Below are 14233 nucleotides of genomic sequence, written 5' to 3'. Positions count from 1 at the left end.
TTTTTTTTCTTCTGGAAAGAAGGAAATAAATCATGAAGGCTGGACATGATGTTGTCTAATGATCATACCTTTTACTTGGCATGTTTATTAGCATAGTGTGGCCTTTTATGGGACTGTTCTCCTCCCTCTATCAGTCCTAAACATTTACAGCAATTACCTTCTCTAGAGTTCTGTAGATTATCTTATGAAAATCTTTCTCATACAAGAAAGATACTGAATCAGGTGTTAATAAGCTTGAAATAACTCTATGTGTGAAGATTTTAAGTTGCAACACAATTCAGTAGGGAAGTGGGTGGTAACTGATATTTTTATTTCAGTCTCATCATGAGAATTTTATTGCATATATTTTTTATTGCTGGTGAGGCTTAATTAAAAAAACAAAACAAGCAAACAAACACCAAAACACCAAAACCAGGGAAATTCAGTCTACCTGCCCAAAGGTGAGATTTCTAGTAGGGTTAAAGCCCTAGATAGTGTTTGTTTAAGTATCTGTAGCTTAATAGCTTTCAACAGTAGTCTGTAGCTGAGGATCTTGATTGTTCTTGATTATGAAGGAAGGCATAAAGAATAATTATGGGAGGGCATTTTGATTTCTGCTACTGCAGTCATACGTGAAATGCATGCCAACACAGAGCAGAGCACCATGATCTGACAGAGAGGAGCATCTGTATGGAAACTAACTTGAATTTTCAAAGGGCTCCAGTGTTGAATCTCAAATCTTTTCGGCATCTTTGAAAATTCACTGAAAAAATTCATTACAGGGCAGCTTAGGCTGGGAAGAGGAAACGGAGCATATCTTCTGCTGAAGCATCACGCTGTGATGAATGGCCGGTGGGTCTGGTGAGCCAGTTGTCCATTCCAGTCCTGTCTTTGTGTCTGTAAATGAGCCAGTGTATATTTGAAAGAATGGGAAGTCGTCTGGAAACTTGATCCAACTGATCCAACAAATAGCTCAGTTGTTGCTGTGATAAAAGCATAGATGACTATTTCAAATGCTAAAATAATGGTGATATTTTTAATTAAACAAGTTATTATAACCTTGTTTAACACTGCCACTACTGTTTGTTGATGAAATCAATGGGAAAAAAAGGGGTATAAATCATGGGCTACATTCTAATCTTTCCATTTAAATATCTCTAACACCAGCATAAGAAGCAGCATAATAGGATGAAAAAACCTCTTTTGCTAAGCCTTTACCACAGACTGTCAAGCTTAAAGATTGTATTTAGATTTGGACAGTGTAATAATTGCTGTTATATTAGACTATTTTAATACGCATCTATTTAATGCACTAATTTAAATGAGGCTACTTTTTAAAAGTTAGACTTGGTCTGATTACTATAAAAATTAAGAGAAATGGGGCCCCCCTTGATTTGCTTCACTGGCAGTAAGGGTGCAGCTGAGAAGATGTTCAAAATACCCACGACGTTCAAAACTGGATTTCTCTGTTGCTCGTGAAAGTTTTCTTGTTCCTCTTTCAAAGTTCTAAGGTATTTTATGCACATCTACAGGAAAGATTTTTTTGCCATAATTAAACAATGGAAGTAGAGTAGGGGAATTTTCCCATGATCGGTAAAAGTAAAAATATTTGGATTAAATTCTCCTATAGTCTAACCCCACGCAATTCTCGTGCTACCAGAGTGTGCCTATGGCTATACCACTTCATCCTCGAGTAAACTGTCAACAATAGAGGCTAAGACGAGAGAATATTGGAGACATGAGATTTCCCTGTGCTTCTATACAGAAAGAAACTTGTGCTGCACCTTCATGAGCGACTTCTGGCTTTGCACACTCTTTCAGTTGAGGTTTGCACACTCTTTAGCTGAGTTTCAACACACCCTTTAGCTGAGTTTGGCACCCTTTCAGCTGCGGCTGCCGCCGCGGGAGCTGCTCTCCCCCTGTCCCTGCTCTCCCCGTGTCCCTGCTCTCCCCGTGTCCCTGCTCTCCCCCTGTCCCTGCTCTCCCTGTGTCCCCGCTCTCCCTGTGTCCCTGCTCTCCCCGTGTCCCTGCTCCCGCATTGCCCTCTGGTGCGGGCGGACGCGCCTGCACAGCACGGCCGTGCGGTGATCGCTCCTGCAAGAGGGGTCATGAAAGTGTCCCGCACACAGCCCACATTCCCCTGCTCCTCCGTCTGCTTAATGAACACAGGAAGCTACAAACTTGGTTTTCTTCTGCTTTTTTTGAGCTCTTGAAGCCTGTCAGCAGTAAATATCAGACCAGTTACTAGTAACTTATGTTCCCTTTATGTTTTAGTCAGCAAAAGACTGACGTGGGCTTTATTCCTAAGGCAACCGCCCCCACCGTGGCTGCACCATGCCTCATGCCCACACAGCATCCCGTGACGCAGAGAACTTCTTGCAGGTTGGGCTCGGCCAGCTGCACTCCTCAAAGGGAAATCCCCCTGCGTAAGAGGGCCCCTTTTGTGCAATAGCACCGACCTTGCAGCTTTCGCTTTTCTGGCTGTAGAAGAGGTAGCATGGAAAGCTCTGTCCTCATCCAACATGTCTTTGGAGGTGGTAATAATTCTGCTTCAATGCTTGAACAAGCTGCAGCTCTGATTGGAGTGGGTTTTAAAGCTTGTGCTCTATCAGGAAGATTTAGAGTATGTGCTGTGTTTTACACTGACCTTCTCGGCATCCTCCCCCACTGCTCTTCCCCGGGGCATCCCCTGGGAAGCTGCATTCCCCAGATTATCTGAAGTCCCCGGGGATGGGAGAGCTGGTTGTTCTGCTTTGTGTTGGCAGGGCAAATCACCCCAGCTTTCCAAAAAGAGAGAGAGGAGATCCTGATTACTGTCATACTCCTGGGTTTTGCTCCAATTCTGAAACCCTGGGCAAAGTGCTCCATTTCTACCTGGAAATGGAAATTCCAGCCCAGAGAAGTTAATAAATCTGTTAACATGGAAAGGGCCCGATTCCCTCCTTTGCCTATCTCCTCTGCAAAGTCCATGAGTGTTTCTGTGCTGCTCAGCATTATTGGGGATACAATACACAGCATGTTTTCCCTGGGTATAACACTGGAAAGAGAAGTCCCTTCCTACAAGGACAGCGTAAAAAGTGTGATAATTCTGTTTTCTCCCTTTTAAGGCATTTACACAGCTTGAAGAAATTCACTTGTATTTCACAACGAGTGAGCAAAGGCAGGCGGGTGGTTGCTGTCAGTTGCTCTGTACTGCACCAAGCCTGAGAGCTGTATGGCTGAGAGCAGGCATGGCTGATGGGCTGAGAACCAGCTTGCTACAAGCACCTGGATTCCGGAACAGGTTGCAGTGAGTTAATTTTCTCACTATCCACTTCAGTTCAAAACAGGAAAACTTTTCATCCTTCAAAGTGATTGCTTCTTGAATGCATCATGGGAGAGCCCACAAGAGAAGTCCCCTCTGCCTTTCAGAGAGGTCCTTTTTTGATATGTGAGATTTGGGGCAGTTTGTGAGATTGTGGTGTGTAAATGTGAAGCTTAATATTTGTGAGTAATTACCCTCACACTGGATAAACACAGGCCTTTTATCCTTTTTTATTCCTCTGCAGTCAGGCACAGAGCATCCTGGTCTGAGCGCTCTGCAGAGTGTGCCCCCCTGGAACTCCAGTGCCCAGCAGTAGCTCAGGGCAAGCACTGCCCTGTGACCTCTCTGGCTTTTGCTTCACGTCCTTTCACCATAATAAAATTGCACAAATCGGGGTCTGGGCTGTGCGCCATCCCCCCTTCTGTCCTGTTCACACTTGCCTCTGGACCTTACTCTCCTCTCTCCCTTGTGCTGTGAAAAACCCTGGGTAAGCTCTTTATTGAGAAAAATAATTCCTGCTCTCTATCTACTTCTCCCTTACCTGCCAGTTTATTCAGTGCTGGATGGCTTCACCACTTCCACCTTTTTGATGTTGAGTTCCCATCCCGGACAAATGTTGCCTCTCTTCTGCACATTCAGCAAGTGGGAGAAGGGCAGATCCTGACAGTCAGAAGGCAGCAAAACACTCTCTCCTCTCTTGATTTTGAGTTTATCCCCAGCATTAATAGAAAAAATCTTTTATCTACATGGAGTTTGAACATAACCAGTCCGTGATGATGGCAAATAGAGTGTTGGAAAGCTCTCCATCTCATAGTGTATAGGGACAACGTGGACTTGGCCTTGCAGTAGCCTGCAGTGCACTGAGGGAGAATTTGGGTGGTCTGGTCCCAGGAGTAGCAACTCAGTGGGTGGGGAGGTGCTGCAGATCATAATTTTGGAACGACTTCAGCACAGCACAGAAGACTAAACTTCACACTGCTGTTTCTTGTCAAAAAACATTTACTGCTTAGCTGAACCACAGCCGAGCCTCCTCATCGCTGCTCCGTGGAGTTACACGTGGCACCAGGGCGTACAGGGCGTCCTGCTGGCAGGGTACAGGCAGCGTACCAGCAGAGCTGCAAGTGGCTGAGGAAGCTGAGCACATCTCCCCGCTGAGCATGAGCTCCAGCCAAGCAGTGACTGCGCTGATGGGCTCTACTGGAGGGTGTTTAGAAACGTTTCACCACAAGTGCTTGGAAAACTTTGAAAGGCAAAAAAGGTGTGTGGCTCTGCCAGCAAAAACATCTCCTAAAAGGAGAAGATAAATTACTTTTTCTATGTGGTAGGCCTCACTTTCCAGAAAGACAAATGCCACCAATGGTGGTGGGAGGGGTAATGGAGGCAGCTTGTATAAGGAGGTGATTTTTTTCAGCATGAAATTATGCATCTGTTCTGCCTGCCACAGACCTTGCAGCATCAGCCCTCCCTCCCTTGGCTCAGCTTCTTTCTCTCAGCATGAGGCTGCAAGCTGCTGTGCTAAAAATACATATTTTTAACATGGAATAGCTGCTTCTGCAGGAGCACACGTCAAAGGCCCCACAGCACTCCTTGCAAGCTCCAAACCAACCTGCCTGGCCTTCTCCCCTGAGGCTGGAGCATGAGGCTATTGATTAGAAAGGGCTTTGCTGACGTCCCAGGCGAGCTGGGAAACCTTTCCCAATCTCTTCAGATTTCTCTAAAACTGAATTTGAAAGAGAGTCTTCCCAGAAGGTTTGTTCACACTCTTGTAAGCATTAGCCAGAGTAATGATACCATTTGGTCTGTGACATTTTCCGACAATTTCTCATTAGTCCAGGGTTATTCTTTCAAGACCTGTTGGGTACATGTAGTAGCTGCATTGTTTAATCCATATGAAAATCCCTGTACACTTTTCTTTTCGGGCTGAGAACTGATAAAGTCTGATCAGATGCTTCTTACTAGCTAAAAACTATCATTCACTAAAAAAGCCTTTCTATCAATCATTGAGTGAAAAGACAAAATCGTAGCAAATTGAAGATGGTAACATTGGAATCACAGACTGATAAGGCTGTGTAAGACTGGTGGGGCCTCTGGAGATTATCTGGTCCAATCTCCTGCTCAGAGTAGGCCAGATAGAGCAGGTTGCCCAGGAACTCAGAACTGGATACAGAGCTCCAGGTCCACTGCTGAGGAGAGGGTAAAGACCACCTCCTCTGACCTGCTGGCAAACTTTGTCTCATGCAGCTCATTACACCAATGGTCTTCTTTGCCGAAGCTACACAGATCTTATTATTGCCTTTCCTGAAGGAGGAGAAATATTTTCTTTCTTCCAGTCCTCAGGAATCTCTTCTGATTGCCAAGATTGGAGAGTGGCCTCACAATGACATTGGCCAGCCCTTTAGGACTCCTGGGTGCATCCCATGAGGTCCCATGGGCCTGCATATGTCCAATTTGTTTAAATGTTCCCTAACATGACCACTTCCACTGAAGGCAATTCTCTCTTGCTCCAGATTTCCCCCTGATCTCAGGGTAGTCCATAGCATTTTAGAGCAAGGATGCAATTTTCTGATGATTCTCTGCAGTGCTCACAGCCTGTTGGGTTTTTTCCCCTATTCAGTTCTACAGCATTCTCCAGAATAAAATTACCTCAACAGCATGTTTTCATGTAATTATAACCTTTATATCTACCTTCCTTTCCTCCCTTTTCCTCCCACTCACCTCCAGCACCTTATTTCTAAATCCTCCTCCTCCCTCAGTGCCTACAGAGGTCCATAGGCAGTGCAGGATGTCTGTGGACTCACATTTCCTGCTCTGAGGGGCACACGAGTTGCATGCTTAAGTCCTTGTGCATGCTTGAAAATTTCAGCTTCACTTTGCAGAGGAAGTGAGCTCTGGTGAAGGTTTTCCATTAACCTCATCCCATCCCCAGCACTGACATCATCAAATCCCCAGCAAGGGGTATCGTTGCCGCATCTTCACAGTGAAAAGGTGAACAGACTCTGTTTAAACATACAAATTTAACTTGCTACCCAGGGTGTGCTTTAGAATACTGCAGAATTTTCCTGAAAGATTAATGATGATAAAATGTGCTAATGGCAGGCGAGAGCAGCTTTTAGCTGTACATCTGTCAGAGGTGACAGGGGCTGCAGAACTGCACTGGTCCCCACTGGGGTTGGGGATCCTCACCTTGGCTGTCCCATGCTTGGGATAGCAAGCCATGACATGGGAGCCCAGCTGCCCCACCCCTGTGAGCCCAGCATGAGTTGGTTGTGCTCTTGACAAGCCTTGGACAGGCTCAGGGAAGTGTTCCTGGTGGTTGCTGTCAAGCGTGCCAGTCCTTACGCTTCCACAGAGCAGGCATACCCTGAAATGACAGGGTTTTTTCCAAAGTGCTCGTCTGTCTTTTATATTTGCCTCCTCAAGCAGAAGAACACTCTCTGCATTAATACACTACTGCAACCTTTTCAGAAATACTGGCCTGGCCTTTCCCTGTCCCTCTGCAGAGCCCCTCAGCTGGACAGTGGAAAGGATGAACCCCCCTTTCCATTTCTTTCTGTCTGTGCCCACATCACCCCAGCAACCTGCCGCAGCCCAGCCTGCTTCCCATCTTCCTGTCTGGTCTGGATGCCAAAACCTGCTTCTTTGCCCCACACTGACACTTTTTTCCTTCTCAGCCCTTTCAGTCAGACGGGATCCTTCTGTAACTTCAGCCGTGGTGTGCCAGTTGGATTTTGGACATTGCTAGCTGAAAAAATCTTCTATCCAAGAAAACATTACCCATGCTGCAGGACAAAAAAAAAAGGACAAAAAATTTAGCAACTTACACTCCCACCTTGAGAGACCTGTTGATAGTGAGCGTGGAGAGCCAGGCTTCATCTCCAGCTTGTTCTTGCACACCAAGATGATGTTTGCAAACCCAGAGTAAGTTGCATTTGGCATAAACCAGATGTCTAAAGCCAAGTACACAGTCAACACGATGGGCACATTGAACCCCTAAACAGACATAAGTGAGGGTCTCTGATTCCAAGTCCATGCCCCTGCCAGTTTAGGATTCTTCTGAAAAGATTGCAATTAAATTTCATGTTCTGTATCATGTAGTTTTAACTTGGAGAGAGGGTAAGTCCTACTTATAGGCTTGGTTAGAAAATGAGACGCATCCCATGAAGTACTTTCTCTTTTGGTTTGTAACAGAAAATGAATTACCTAGTGTCATTCTCTATTAATCTGCCTATGACCAATGAATGATTTCTACAGAACCCAGTGGGTTAATCCCACTGCCAAGGCCCACCCTGCTATACACCTATCCAGTGGGGCACAAGACACTGTTGGTAGGTCACTGATGGGGCAGAAACCAAACTAACTATGCAAGGGCCTGCTACTGAAGCTCAACCATGATAAGCCAGGCTGCTCTGTGGCACTGCTTCCAGAGGAATGGACTGGATCCACACACAGCCTCTGTTTTGCCCCTGACATGATAAAGGAGAAGCACTGCAGCAATCACTTGTGCTCTGAGGTTGATCACATCTGACTTTCTGCAACCACACTCACTGGATAGAGATGATTAGAGTAAATTCTGGTGCTCTTTGGCTCTCTGCAGTGCCAGGATGCTGATGAGCAGTGACAGTTGCATGACTGCTGTCCTTTTCCATGGTGGATATTGGAGATGGAAGGGTAGAGACATGGTGGTACGTGCTGCTTCTTGCAGTCCTGTTCTGGGAAGCGTTTGTCCCTGAACATCCTTACTGTCATAGAGGAGAAATAAGAATTGCAGTGGAAGATGCCTGGACAAGCAGAATATATGTGTGGATCCATAGACCCATATATCAGTATATTTATCTGTATTTCTCCAAGGAGATGTGACAGATTTGTCATTTGCTTTGGGAGGCTAGGGAAGGTCAGACTGGACACCTTATCTGGCTGCACCAGGAACCAGGCTGTGTCTTCTCTGTGATGCTCTCTCTCTTCAGACCTGTGTTACCCTCTGAATGCCACTAGAGCCAAACTGCCCCCTGGTAACTTGCATTCTCCCAGTTCTGCCCTGCCAGATCTTCTACCTGTGCAATCCCTTTGTTTATCTAATGATACAGCACAAACCATGATCCATACACCCATAACCATACACCATTCTCCCGAAATCCAGTGGGAAATAATCATCCCTCAGGAATGCAAAAAAAATTATAGCCGCCTGCAAACAGTTGTGAAATCAAAGAGTGTGCATGTGTTAGAACAGTTTGTGAAGGATGCTGTGGGCAGGCAGTGTGCCTGTGTGGTTCCTGCTACCAGAGAGCTGCCTGGAGACCAGCACATGCTGCTCCAGGTGAACAGAGGCACCCAGCAGTGCTGTCAGTGTGGTGGTATTTGGGCTGAGGTAACACACTGCAGGTGATGTCAGTGCTGGCAGCAGAAAGGCGGTTTCCCCAGCTCCTTGGGTTTTGTTTACAGAGCGTTAGTCTCAGTCAGGGACAACCATGTTGACATGGCCAGTGGGAAGGTGGCTGTATTGCAGACTTAAAAAAAAAAGATGCCATTTTCCTGTCTTCAGAGCCACTGAGCTGTATAGCCACTGTGTTTTCAGGACACTCTCCTCTTTAGAGGAGAAAGCTGTTAGAACTGTAGATCGGTGTCATATGGGACACTAAACAGCAAAAGATGGGACACCAAAGTGAAGGACATGACATTTTGCTTTGAAGTTTTCAGTAACTGCTTTCAGAGAAAAAATAGTTTTAATGTAAAGTCCAGCATGTCCAGATTTGACAGTGGAAACTGTCCAGTGGAGTTTTACCTGGTTTACATATTTAAGAACAGATGTGAAGCCGAAGTTCTGTTATTCCTGGGCATTTCTCAACAATTCTTTGCCATGAGACATTTCATATGTTTTATACTCCAATGCGCTTCCCCTCCCATTGCTATAGTCCTGAAGCATTTACATTATAACTTCATTTTGCAGAAGTGGAAAAAGAAAACACATTGTTGCCTCTCCCACGCGAAGTTATTATCCCAAAGGCTTTTCTGGGCTCTCTCTTGGTCTTTGTCTTACACGAGGTGGAACTTTGGTGCTGAACTTTTTTGTTCCAGCAGAGATCGTGGTCATTCCCACTGCCCACAGCTGTGCCAATGCAACTGTTTTTGAGGGCTGTAGCATAAACTATAGCAACGACATGATTTGGGCTAAGAAGCAGCAAACCAAAGGGGGAAAGCTGCATCTGTTTAATATATATTCAAGCAGAACATATAGTTTACTTTTCTTAACCATTTTAAGAAGTGAAGTAACTGCTGGCAAATGAGGCGAGACACTGGACTAACCGTGGCCAACAGTTGTGCAGCCCCTGAGCACAGAGGTTCCATTCTGGAGGCCACAGGGACCCCCAGCCACACCTTGGGACAGGGACAGGTTCTGCTGATGTGGTAATGAACTGATGCCCCAGTACACGCTGGCACCTGCAGCTAACGAGGAATGGGTTGGAGGTCAGCAGTTCCAGGAAACCCTCCAGTAACACAGTCTTGGGAAATGTGTCACCCCCAGTGTGGCAAAATACAGAGTAAAGACATGAAAATAAATACCTCTAAGGAACAGAGGCATTATGGGGTGTCATGGTTCCTTTTTGCTCCTTCCAATGTGCTCCATTCACAGCCTGAGACCCTGGGCTATATCCTGCACTCAGCTTCTTTCTTGTGCATCACCAAAGAGTTCTGTCTGTGTCTGGCCATGCCATCAGCCAGTGCCACAGCAGTGCCTTTATATTGCCTCTTTCTTTCCCCTGATCTAAGTTCCTCTTCAAATGTTGCCAGCTACTTGATCCCACTGTCATGAACAAAACCAACAAAAAATGTATTTTCTAACAGCCAGGAAGCTGGCATATTTCTAGTTAGAACAAAAAAGTGGCCATAGCCTGTTTTGTACAGATGACTTCCTTTAGTTAGTCCAAAAAATGTGACTATTTCAAAGCTGATTTATGTTTCTTACTGAAGTCCAGAATCTTAATCTCTCTTACTGTTTCCCCTGTCTGAACTGTGCTTGGCTGTGTGCGGAGCGAGGAATTAGGGTTAGAGGGGGAAGTCAGAAGGAAGAAGGATCAATTGTTCCTATTGCAAAAGTAAACAGCAGTAAGTGCTTAATTGTTTCTGTATTTTCTAATCAAGTGGATATTTCAGACTGGTCCTAAGAGCCTTCAGTGTGTGCAAGGAGCACTGACTGAAACCAAATCAATCCACATCCTCCTCCCCTCTTCAGGCTCTTGTTTTCCTTGTCATCAGTCCAGGATAAGAACAAGCTCCTCCAGTGCTCCAGGCCTCTGCACAGGAGAGGACAGCAAGAATCACAGTTCTCTGTGGATCAAAGTGGTGATATCCAGCCCCAAACTGGGACAGGTCTGGAGAAATGCCCTGGTCCTGGTGCTAGCCATGGGGATGTCTGGATGAAGGTAAAACATACAGCTTTGCACTTCAGAGTGTGCACTGTCTGTGGCGGCTGTGCATCATGGGAAGCATCACCCATTTTGGAAAAAGTTCTCATCCCAAATAAAGCCACAGGCTAGGCTCCTCGCTGCCCACATGTTTACTTGTCTTTCTGTTACCCTCAGGCTGCCCAGGAGTTTCCCCTCCAGTGCGATTTTTAACTGTTCCCTCCTTGCCCTCCTGGAAATATGCTATTTATTTTAGCCCTTGCATGTGTCCTTCAGGAAAAAAATCTTCAAGTAACCAAAGGCCAAACTGGGCTTTGCTTCAATCTGATTTTTAGAAGATTGACTGCCTTCAGCAGGAATGAGCCCCTGCTGCCCACACCAGCCCTTGCTTCATCCTCTCCTGAAGATGCTGAAGGGTGCAGTTCCATGCAGGGATGTTTGATGCTCTGGGACTAAACTGGGCTGTCATGTTAATGAATGATATTTCTGTACTTGAAATGGCTTTGTGGATAGTGAAATGGAGAAGGGCTGGACGTGTTTCTCGAGACTGGCTGTCCTCTAGGTGCTACAGATGATTTTTTCTCCCTTTTGTACTTTTTTCCCCAAGATTTCATGTGTTTTGACAAACAAATGTAACCAGGACTGGAAAGACTTTCTTGTCTTGGTGATTTGGACTATTAATTTTTGGTCTGCATTTCTCTGAGTCACTGGAAGGCTGCAGTGTTCCTGCATGGGACACAGTGGGCATCGCCTAAACCCAGGCTGCTGCACTGCAGGTTAACTGTGAGCAGAGCAGAGATGAAGGAAGGAATTTAGCGTGGGCAAGAGGCACACCCTCTATTTTGGCAAGAAGCAGTTCAAATTCCTACTCTGATTTACGCTAGTTTATAGAAAAGGCTGTACTGAGTTCTTCAAGCATGTGGTAGTGTTTAACTGTATAAAACTTGGAATCAGCTTCAAGTACTGCATGTGGGGAGATCAAAGCTATTAAACTATATATTCTGTATAGGGAATATCTATGATGAAGAAATAAATTCATTTCAGCAATAGCCAACGGGGAGAACTCTCTTTGAAAACAAAGGCTGGCGCGGTGACATCCCTCTGTTTACTTGTTTTGCAGGGAGATTGATTATTAGAGCTCCCATTTTAACATAAACTCTGCAAAAGCTTATGAACTTTGCACGAAGGTGCTCGTGCTCCTGAGTCCGAGGCCAAGGCATGCAGCAGATGATGGAGCTGGGCTCTCCAGACTCACAGCTCCTGGGCAGCAGCTCTGCCTTCTTGGCCAGGGAAAGGATGGGGGCTGTACCTTTTTCTCAGACAGTTACACTGAAAATACTTTCCTCCTGGTGTACTCATGCTGATATAACTGCCTCTGGCCATGTTCTTCCAAAAGGCAAAGAGGGAGTAAAAAACCTTTGCTTGGCTTTATTTTTTGGCACATCCAATGACCAGTTGCCTAGTCCCAGGTCAAGAGGAACCAAAGATGAGCTGCAGTGTCTGTACTAGAGACCCTGGGAAAGGTCTAGGTCCTTTTGCACCCCTCAGCACTGCTGCTGACCTTCCAGTCGTTGCCATGGAGAGTCCTTTGCCATTGAGGATGGCAGCAATTCCCTCCATCATCCTCTTCTGAGACCTCCCCTCACCCCCTCCCTGCTTGCTCTTCCTCACCTTGTGCAGTTCAGCTTTCATGTTCTGGTTATTTATCTGAAGCCTGCTCTCCAGGGCTGCCCCACGTGGCTATTTTAGTCATTTCCTCCAGCAAGTTCCTGCAATTGTTGGGCTGGCATTGTGTGAGTCACCCACCATGCTTCCTCCCACGCTCCCTCCCTGATGGGAAAAGCCTCCTTCTGCTAGTTTTCCTTTGTTAACCAAAGCATCCTGAAGCAATTCCATCTTTAACAGCACGAAGACCATGCTTGGCTATGGCAACCTGATGTTTTGCAGGTGCCTGCATTGTCAATCAGAGCAGAGGACATCATCAGAGCAGAGGACATCACCTGCCTCTTGAGTGGTACATGGAGGGAAGCCAGCTGGGCTGACGTGCCCCTTCCTTTTATTCCTGCAGGTCCATGTGGTCACTCGGTCCCTGGGGCTCTTGACTGGGAGTGAAGCCAGATTTCAACCAGAGAGGGACCCAGACCTGTGGCTTCACTCCTGCTCAAAGGCACAAGTCTCTGTAAGCAGAGCCCTTTTGGTGACAGGGATGCTTGGTGCTGACTGTCACCACTCTGTGATGGAGAGCAGAGCTGGCAGGAGGCATCCTAACACATCCTAGCCCACCCTGTGTTTGCACAGGGCAGCAAGAGGCTTCACTGTGCATCTGGGCACCACATGGCCCTGGGAAATTGCAGCTCACACCTGGCCAGGAATGGTGGCTTGGCTTCCCCACAAATGAGCTGCTAGCATGTGCACACTGAAAGTTTCAAAATATATATAGGGCAGGTATATAAATACATGAAGGAAGCAGCCCAGCATATTTCTTTACATTCTGTCATGTTTATTTTTGCCTGTTTGTTTTGCTTTGCGCTTTTTGATGTTGTCATCCAAGACAATAACACATTTTTCACCTCTAAGCACCAAACTGGTATGGAACTAACATTTCTGTTCCTGTAAGAGTGGCAACCTTGGCAAGTTTGAGTCTAGCAATTCCTTCTTTTTGTTAAATAGAGACATAATGGTTTTCAACTCATGCTGTGCTGGACAGACTAATCCTCAGGGATGCCCCTTGCCCACATTCAAAGAAGTCTGGCATTATGTTTGTGGGAATGTTACCTTTGACCACCGGTCCCCAGTGGAGGTGCCCAAGGACACACTCACCCCAGTGTTGCTGTCTTGCACTGTGGGTGAGATGCAGCAACACTGCATCTCCTTTGGAGTAAGCCTGTGTGTGCCCCTGGGTGGGTGCTGAGCAGACAAGCCCCACAGCAGCCAAACAGACAGCTACCCAGGTAAATGCTCTTCTGAAACTGTCCCTGAAAGATTCGTGACTGTGTGTAGGCTTTATACAGCCCCTCCTTTATACAGGGGGAAATCTAACATTTCTCCCTCGTTAGTAGCTGAGGACATTGGCTCAGATGATATTATTTCTGCTGCTTGTTAGGTTTGCTCTTCAGTAACCAGTGACATATTTCCCACGGGGAAGATACCAAAATCATCACCCAACTGCAGGGAATAATTATCATTTCTGCTGGAGCAACTCTGATGTTTCTTATTAGCACCAGAGGTATTTGTGCAAACCTTCAGGGAGCAGATGGTGAAAAGGTGCCCCAAGAGCACGGGGAGAGAAAGGAGGCTGGACTGCCACCACCAGAAACATCTGCCAGCTCTGTGACTGGACAGCGTAGCCCTGGACATTGCCAGTCTGAGGCTTTTCTAGCACACAGAGACCCATCAGAAGGTGGGAAGAAAAGGAAAGGACTGTAGAAGGAAAGCTCTGAAAAAATGGCCTGTGAACAAAATCTTATGACTTCTCATCATGGCTTCACTCCAGATGCACTGATACAGTAGTGATGTAGGAGGAAGGTCCAAGCCGGTGTCATCTGGAGGG

General features: G+C 46.2%; 1 long non-coding RNA gene across 1 annotated transcript in view; it reads left to right on the top strand.

The window, feature by feature from the left end:
* The first annotated feature begins 346 nt into the window (after positions 1-346).
* LOC114060304 overlaps positions 347-14233 on the top strand; it is a 19460-nt gene continuing 5573 nt past the window's right edge. The window contains exons 1-2 of the long non-coding RNA XR_003571866.1: positions 347-955; positions 8765-8771. This is a non-coding gene — a long non-coding RNA (uncharacterized LOC114060304). The remainder of the gene's footprint in view (positions 956-8764; positions 8772-14233) is intronic.

This window comes from Empidonax traillii, unplaced genomic scaffold (genome assembly GCF_003031625.1).
Source record: "Empidonax traillii isolate 1590-97213 ecotype Southwest subspecies unplaced genomic scaffold, ASM303162v1 scaffold270:size1067046, whole genome shotgun sequence".
NCBI classification, from domain to species: Eukaryota; Metazoa; Chordata; class Aves; order Passeriformes; family Tyrannidae; genus Empidonax; species Empidonax traillii.
Note: the sequence above shows the minus strand (reverse complement) of the source record. Positions and strands in the feature narration are given on the sequence as shown.